The sequence below is a fragment of the Rhinopithecus roxellana genome, chromosome 21, assembly GCF_007565055.1.
Source record: "Rhinopithecus roxellana isolate Shanxi Qingling chromosome 21, ASM756505v1, whole genome shotgun sequence".
NCBI lineage: Eukaryota > Metazoa > Chordata > Mammalia > Primates > Cercopithecidae > Rhinopithecus > Rhinopithecus roxellana.
The window spans coordinates 73,397,657-73,405,826 of NC_044569.1; the positions used below are offsets into that span (position 1 = coordinate 73,397,657).

The 8,170-nt window shown below is 44.6% G+C and overlaps 1 pseudogene; it reads right to left on the bottom strand.

Annotated features, from left to right (window-relative positions):
* Positions 1-4,258: 4,258 nt before the first annotated feature.
* LOC104676064 lies at positions 4,259-5,182 on the bottom strand (annotated as a pseudogene).
* Positions 5,183-8,170: the final 2,988 nt, after the last annotated feature.

The window sequence follows — 8,170 nt, forward strand, 5'->3', positions numbered from 1 at the left end:
GAATCAACTTCCTTTGTAAGAATTACTGCCTTATGAATTAGTGTAACACTGGGATGCCCTATGCTTTTGAGATAGTCTTAGACTTGGCTCAAAACACTATCTCCGAGGCCATGAGAATCCAGAAGCCTCATTTTAATTTCTGCACGTTTCTACAACTGTCTTTTTGTGTGTCCTGTCCCTGGGGTCCTGTGTGGATGCTGGCTGCTCTGCTGGGTTTAGAGAAGCCCTAAATGCAGAATTTGGCCTCTTTAGCTATGTTTAGAAGAAGCTCTTACATCAAGCTAGCCTGTCCTTTCACACTTCCTCTCCCTTCTTTTCTTTTTCCTTCTCTTCCTTCTTCCTTTCTCCCTCCTCCATTCCCACCTTCCTTTCACTGTTTTGGGAAACCTTGAGGACTTGGTGGGTCACTGGGAGGAGTCATATCATAGGGTACATTCTTTCCCCCTCTCTGCTAGCTCCACCCTTTCACTCCCATTCTTCCGTTTCTTCCTGGCACATTGAAGAATTTCTCCTTTTTGTCTTATTTAGGGCAGCCATCTCTGAAAGGAATTCTAGTTTCTCCACTTGGTTTTAATCTGCATGTAGATATATTTGCTGCACCTGCAAATCAATTCCACAGACTCTTTCTCAAAGGGGAGAAGGACAAAACCAAATGTTAATTTATGTCTTGGTGGCAACAGAGCTTGCTCTAACTGAATGCTCAAAGCCCTGCCTTACTGCCTCCTGGTCACTGAACACAGTCTCAAATGCTTCTAGGAAGCTGGCACGTGACATACATGAGTCAAGGGAATCTGGTGGAAGAGGCAGTGTGGAGTGAGGGACAGAGTATGTATCCAGAGTCACAGTTCACTCAAAGGGACCACAAGCAACTGGGCTCCAGCTGATGGCTGCCAGTGAGGATGGAGGTCCAGTGTGGCCTCATTACCCAATTTTTAAGAATTTAGAGGTCTAATTTTTATACAAAAATTTCCCAAACTGTGAACCCTGGCAGCTGTTTTTTTAAAAAAAATTGTGCAAGACAATATTGTGTTGGTTACCAAACTACGCAGCAGAGACAGAGCTAAACCACATGGGAGAGACAGACCTAAACCACACGGGAGAGACACACCTAAACTATGTGGGGGAGGCAAACCCAAACCATGCAGGAGAGACGCAGTTAAACCACGCAGGAGAGAAACGCTTAAACCACACGGGGTAGACACACCACGTCGGGGAGACAGACCTGAACCACGTGGGAGAGACACACCTAAACCACGCGGGAGAGACAGACCTAAACCATGTGGAAGAGACATGCCTAAACCACACGGGGTAGGCACACCATGCGGGGCAGACAGACCTGAACCACGTGGGAGAGACAGACCTAAACCACACGGGAGAGACATGCCTAAACCACACGGGAGAGACAGACCTAAACCATGCGGGAGAGACACGCCTAAACGATGTCAGAGAAACACACCTAAACCACACGGGAGAGACACGCCTAAACTACATGGGAGAGACAGACCTAAACCATGTGGGAGAGACACGCCTAAACCACGCGGGAGAGACAGACCTAAACCACGTGGGAGAGACACGCCTAAACCATGCGGGAGAGACACGCCTAAACCATGCGGGAGAGACACTACTAAACCATGCGGGAGAGACACTACTAAACCATGCGGGAGAGACACGCCTAAACCATGTGGGAGAGACACACCTAAACCATGCGGGAGAGACACGACTAAACCATGCGGGAGAGACACGCCTAAACTACATGGGAGAGACAAACCTAAATTACGTGGGAGAAACACGCCTAAACCACAAGGGAGAGACACACTTAAACCATACGGGAGAGACACGCCTAAACCATGCAGGACGGACACGCCTAAACCATGCGGGACGGACACACCTAAACCATGCGGGAGAGACACGCCTAAATCATGTGGGACGGACACACCTAAACCATGCAGGAGAGACACGCCTAAATCATGCGGGAGAGACAAACCTGAATCATGCAGGGAAGACACACCTAAACCACATGGGAGAGACATGCCTAAACCACATGGGGTAGACACACTACACATGGGAGGCAGACCTAAATCACATGGGAGACAAACCTAAACCATGTGGGAGAGACATGCCTAAACCATGTGGGAGACACACCTAAATCACGTGGGAAAGACAGACCTAGCCTGCTGCTTTGGGGTTGCCTCTTCTGCCTAGGAGGACCTTGAGCAGGAAGTTTCCTGTTTGGCTCCAGTCTTTTTTATTTTTTTTTGAGATGGGGTTTCTCTCTGTCACCCAGGCTGGAGGACAGTGGCATGATCTCAGCTCACTGCAACCTCTGCCTCCCAGGTTCCAGTGATCCTCCTCCTCAGCCTCCCGAGTAGCTAGGATTACAAGCGTGCTACCACACCCAGCTAATTTTTTTTTTTTTTTTTAATAGAGACAGGGTTTCACCATGTTCGCCAGGCTGATCTCTAACTCCTAACCTCAGGTGATTCGCCCGTCTCTGCCTCCCAAAGTGCTGGGATTACAGGCGTGAGCCATCACGCCCGGCCTGGTTCCAGCCTTTCTCCTCCCCTCTGTGATGAGGTCCTTGCTGATGCCCAGCCAGGTTGGAGTGTCCTCTACGTTAGGAGAAGCTTCAAGGGATCATGAGGCTTGAGGCCTAGTCAGCTGCTTGATTTTAACTCAGCAGCAGCAAAGTTTGTAGCTGAATCAAATGCAAATATCACTCCCAGCCTAGATTTTCAGTCACATTTCCTCCTGCCCCAGGGCCAGGATCCACCTCTCACCATCTTTGTCTTTCAGTTGCTAGAAAAGATTGCCTTACTCCCTCCATGTCTTGGTGCTAAAGTTATTTTCCTTTTCTCTTTCTCTTGGTGACAAGTTAGTTCAGCGCTCTCTCTCTCTCTTTCTCTCTCTCTCTCTGTGTTTCTTTTTTTGAAGCTTGGATAATTTAATAAATTAAAATTGGGAGTGGAGGAGTAGGGAAGAAGGAAAAAGAGGAACATCTCTTTAGCATTTATTCATTCTAACATTCACATGTTTGCTTCTCCATGGAGTTGTTTTACTATGAACAGGTTCACTAAGGAGCCAATTATGTCCATATGAAATGAGAATAAAAGTACAAACTCATTCAGATCAGGTTCTTCTGAGGAGTGGGCTTTTGAAAAAATATGTAAATAGTGCTGCAATAAACATACGTGTGCATGTGTCTTTGTAGTAGAATAATTTATAATCCTTTGGGTATATACCCAGTAGTGGGATGGCTGGGTCATATGGTACATCTTGGAATCAACCCTAATGTCCATCTGTGACAGACTGGATTAAGAAAATGTGGCACATATACACCATGGAATACTATGCAGCCATAAAAAAGGATGAGTTTGTGTCCTTTGTAGGGACATGGATACAGCTGGAAACCATCATTCTTAGCAAACCATCACAAGAAGAGAAAACCAAACACCGCGTGTTCTCACTCATAGGTGGGAACTGAACAATGAGATCACTTGGACTCGGGAAGGGGAACATCACACACTGGGGCCTATCATGGGGGAGGGGGGAGGGGGGAGGGATTGCATTGGGGAGTTATACATGATATAAATGATGAATTGATGGGTGCTGACGAGTTGATGGGTGCAGCACACCAACATGGCATAAATATACATATGTAACAAACCTGCACGTTATGCACATGTACCCTAGAACTTAAAGTATAATAAAAATAAATAAATAAATAAATAAAAGAAAAAATATGTAAAATAAAAATAGAAATACTCTTTGTCAAATAAATTGCAGCCACAGTAGTGGGACAGCCACTACTTAGAGAATGCATGTCTATTTAAACCCTTTTTTTTGGGCCAAAGACTGACACCTATGCAATTGACCTAGGAAAAGAAAGGATAAATGAAGAAAGAGAAAGAACACTTCATGTTAGACAATTCAGTCACCTCCATCAGTTTTGACAGAATTAGGGACTCACAGTTGCTCCTGCTGAGGCAGTGGGAGCCCCACTCAAGCTGAAAGCATGAGGTGAGGAGGCAGCTGCCTCCAGGCCCTCAGGGACAGCTCTTTGTCGTTCTCCAAATCAAGCATACAACTACAAAGTCCTGCTGCTCCACTTCCAAGTCAAACTTGGTCATTCTTAACTTTAAACAAATCTTGAGTAACAGAGTATTCTCTAATGAGGCTCATCCCTTCAGTGCCAGTAACTAAAAGCCAAGATGTTGCAATTAATTCTTTTATTATTTTCCAATCATCCAACAGTCCTCATTTAGGCCTTTCTTCCCTTTTTATGCAACAACTGTCCTTCTCCAGAGGAAGTGACGAATCTGCCTCTAGCTTCATCCTCTTCAACCTTTTTGACAAGGAGATGTGCATTTCTGATGAAAGTTATCTTACCAAGTTTAAATTCATAATTGGGAATTCCTCTTTTAATATCTCCAGGCTTGACTGGGGAAGGACTGGGCTCCACCCCTTTCTTCTTTCCATCCAGTCTATTGCCAGAGCCGGAGAAGGCGCAGAAGCCCAGCTCTCCAGCATAGCTACTGTGGTCGGCTTCACCTTCTGTTGCTTCTCATGCTGGACTTGTCTTTCGGGTTCTTTGTAGCCCAGGGGAGCGTCAAAGTCCATGTTCATGTCACGCTCAGTGATGGACACTGCCTTGTCAGGTTTGGTTTCCATCACTCGCAGTTTGAGTTTGTAGATCTTTTCATTAGAGTTGATGGCGATCACATCCCCAGTGGTCAGACGGGAAAAGTTCCTAAGTGTGTTTTCTAATACGGCTTTGGGGTTGGTGATGTCCAGAAAGTCATGGCTCTGAGGCTGGAATTTGGAGTAGGTGGCCCCTTGAAGGTTGATACTCTCCACCTGGACCAGGCTGCCTTCTTCCAAGAGCAAGTTCTGCATCATCCAGTGTGAGAGGTAGCAGATCATCAGTCACAAACTCCAGCATGCCACAGTGTGTCATGCGGTCCGAATTCTTACTGGTCAGTTTGAACAGCATGGGATAGGTAATGTTAAGTTGGCTGAGTTGGTCCAGGGCTGAGGGCATCATAATTATCTTCCCTCCTTTCTCCACATCTGACCTGTCATTAGGCCCTGCTAGCATGGACACAGAGAAGCAGCGGCACTGTGTGGAGAACCAGTTTTGGAAGACCCTGGGAATCGGGTGATTGAACATGTTGAAAGAGAACATGATAGACACCACCTCGCAGACGCCGCTTCTCTCAGAGAATGCAACAAAGGCACCCCGCTGACCTCTCTCCTCGCGGCCACTGCCACTACCAACGCCCCAGTGTGTTGTTTTTAACCTTGACTTCTAAAAGATCAGAATGCAGATCTCCTTAAGCATAAAATTCATCAAAAAGTGTCATATATATATATATAGAGAGAGAGAGAGAGCAGAGTCTTGCTATGCCACCCAGGCTGGAATGCAGTGGTGGGAACATGTCTTACTGTAGCCTCGAACTCCTGGGCTCAAGTGATTCTCCTACCTCAGCCTTCCAAGTAGCTGGGACTACAGGCATGTGCCACCACCAGCTAATTATTATTATTTTTTTTGTAGAGAAAGGGTCTTGATATGTGCCCAGGCCAGTATGAAACTCCTGGGCTAAAGTGAGCCTCCTGCCTTGACCTCCCAAAGTGCTGGGACTACAGGTGTAAGCCACCACACTTGGCCAGAGTGCCCATTCTTAGCACAAACTCCAAAATGTTTGTTCTGGGGTCCCAGGCAATGCCTTGCCATTTCTGGTGCCTGCCCCTCCCACACTGTAGCCTGGGAATTATCATGGTTGGTGTGGGGGTGCAGTCTCTTGGGTGTGCCCAACCTCTACATGGCAAGCACACTGGTGGGTACAGTCTTTCAGGCTCTAACCAGAGTCTAGAATTTGGCCTGTGAGCCTTTTGACCAGAGACTTGTTAACAGACAAGCAATTCCTTTCAACACTGGAATCTTTTTTGGATAGGAAAAGAAAGCTCATTGTCAACATGCCTGGTGTGCTCAGAGTCTCTCCCTGGCCACACGAAGGCCATGAATACCCTGGATAAACAGATTATCAATGTAAATATGTTTTCTCTCATCAATTCACAAACAATTATTGAAGACCTGCTATCTGCTGGGCTTTAGGAAGACACACTTCTGGAGCGTTATTAGTGTCCTTGAGGAACTCAAGGTCTAGTGTGGGAACAAACATGTAACCCAGACAGTTTGTGCAGAACGGTGAAGACACAGCATGAACAGCGGTGAGGAAAAGCAGCCCTCGGGTAGAAGTTCAGAGAATCTGCTTGGCTGAAGAGGGGTGGAGGCACCGCCCAGGTAGAGGGCACAGAGGCCTGCACTTGGGCGTGGAGGTGGAAAGGACAGTGCTTGTTTTGGAAATGCAGTTTATGGTTAAGGAAAATGTTGCAGAATGTGTGTCCAGAAGCCCCAGCGCCCTGGATCTCTCAATGAGAGGCTCTTCCCAGGAGAGGCTGGCTTGGATAAAACTGACAGGATGAATGATCCATGTGCCCATTTCACTCTCATTCTAAGACATTTATACTCAATGTGGAATGCGGGGTGAAATCAATTTTACTGTTAACTATACATTAAAAAAAAATTTAGTGCCAATGCATGTAATTGAATTAGTGAAAATTAAGTGAAAGAATGATGCAACTCACAATGGAGAGATCTTTTTCAAATACCAGAAGAACGCCTTCAATGTGCACATGCAGTGCTATTCAAAAACTCAGTTTTGAGCTGACTGCCGTTTAACTCTCAAAGGTTCTATAAGAGAGACACCCTTGGGCATTGGGAGCACTGTAATGTGAGGGTTAACAGCATGAACTTGGATGTGGCAGATACCTGGACTTGAATCCAGGCGTTCTCCCTTAATAGCTCTTGATGCTGGGCAAGTTAATTTCTGTCTCTGTTTTTCACTCTTGCTCTTGTTCTCTCTGGGTTTTTTCATGCTTCTTCAGGTCCAAGAGGCTTTTCCTCCTCCCTCTTCACCTACTGACCTCCCACACAGATAGCATTTCAAATGCCCCTTCAAAATGATAATGAAAATGATATCATAACACACTGTGCCTTTTCTTCACAGCATCTCTATTGTAGTTCTGTGTTTATCTGTGATTAATATATGCATGCCTCCAGAACTACCCTTTTTTGTTTGGGTTTGGATCATAATCCCAAAAGACACAGTCCTGAAAGCCATAATCCCGAATGTTGAAATTCTGAAAGACCAAACTCCCAAAAGTCTAAAATCCCTAATGTCTAAACTTCTGAAAATAAATACAGTCACATGTTAGGTGGAACTATTACCTTGTTATTGTCTTTATGTTATGCGGAAGAAAATTAATTTCAATGGAATTTCCAAACCTTAATCACGGATTTGGAATTAGGTGCGCTCAAAGCTACTAAAAGTGAATTTCTAGTTGTTAAAAATAAAGTTTGTCTTTCCCACTCAGCTCAATGCATTTGGTGGAAAATTCAAGTGAATGGATTGGTTATGTGATATGGCAAGGACAAAAACTTTAGTTTAAAAATTTGTCATTTTTGAGCATTGGCATTTCTTCCGCCTGATGACATTGCAGGAACTTTTAATAAATTAAAGCCACATTTGGCTGAAGAAGCCAGAGGAGTTACTGACTGGTGAGGAAATAATTATATGCACAGTAAGATAAGAAGACTCTTAGGCTGTTGGATCACAGTATTGTTTCCAACACAGTTGTCTGTATATGAGTGCATGTAAAATGGATTTCTGCATGCCCAAAACAACATAGAGGCGAAGCACAGAAGAAGATGGGAAAATTGAATAGGAAAGCTGATGTCAATGTGTATAAAATTGTAGAAGAATTCCAGAAAGGACAGAGCCACGTAGAAAATGAATGTGAATGTGTTCACTGAAGAGAGCCATGTCCTAAAAGAAAAATAAACAAACAAAATAAATAAGCCCCAAAAAACCCCACTGGATCTAGATGCAAGACTTCAAAATATAGTCAATGTTTGTGAAAGTGGACCAGCTTTTGTGGACTATCTCTGTGCAATTTCCCATAATTTATCCCTTAATACACTTTTTAAAAGTGTTAATTTCTAGCTGTTCTCTTTTTTTCAAGTTTTTTTTTTTTCCCCCACAATTTTAAATTGTCAGCATTATTTTTTACAATTCACTATGCTATGTGTTTAATCTTTGCATCATTCCAG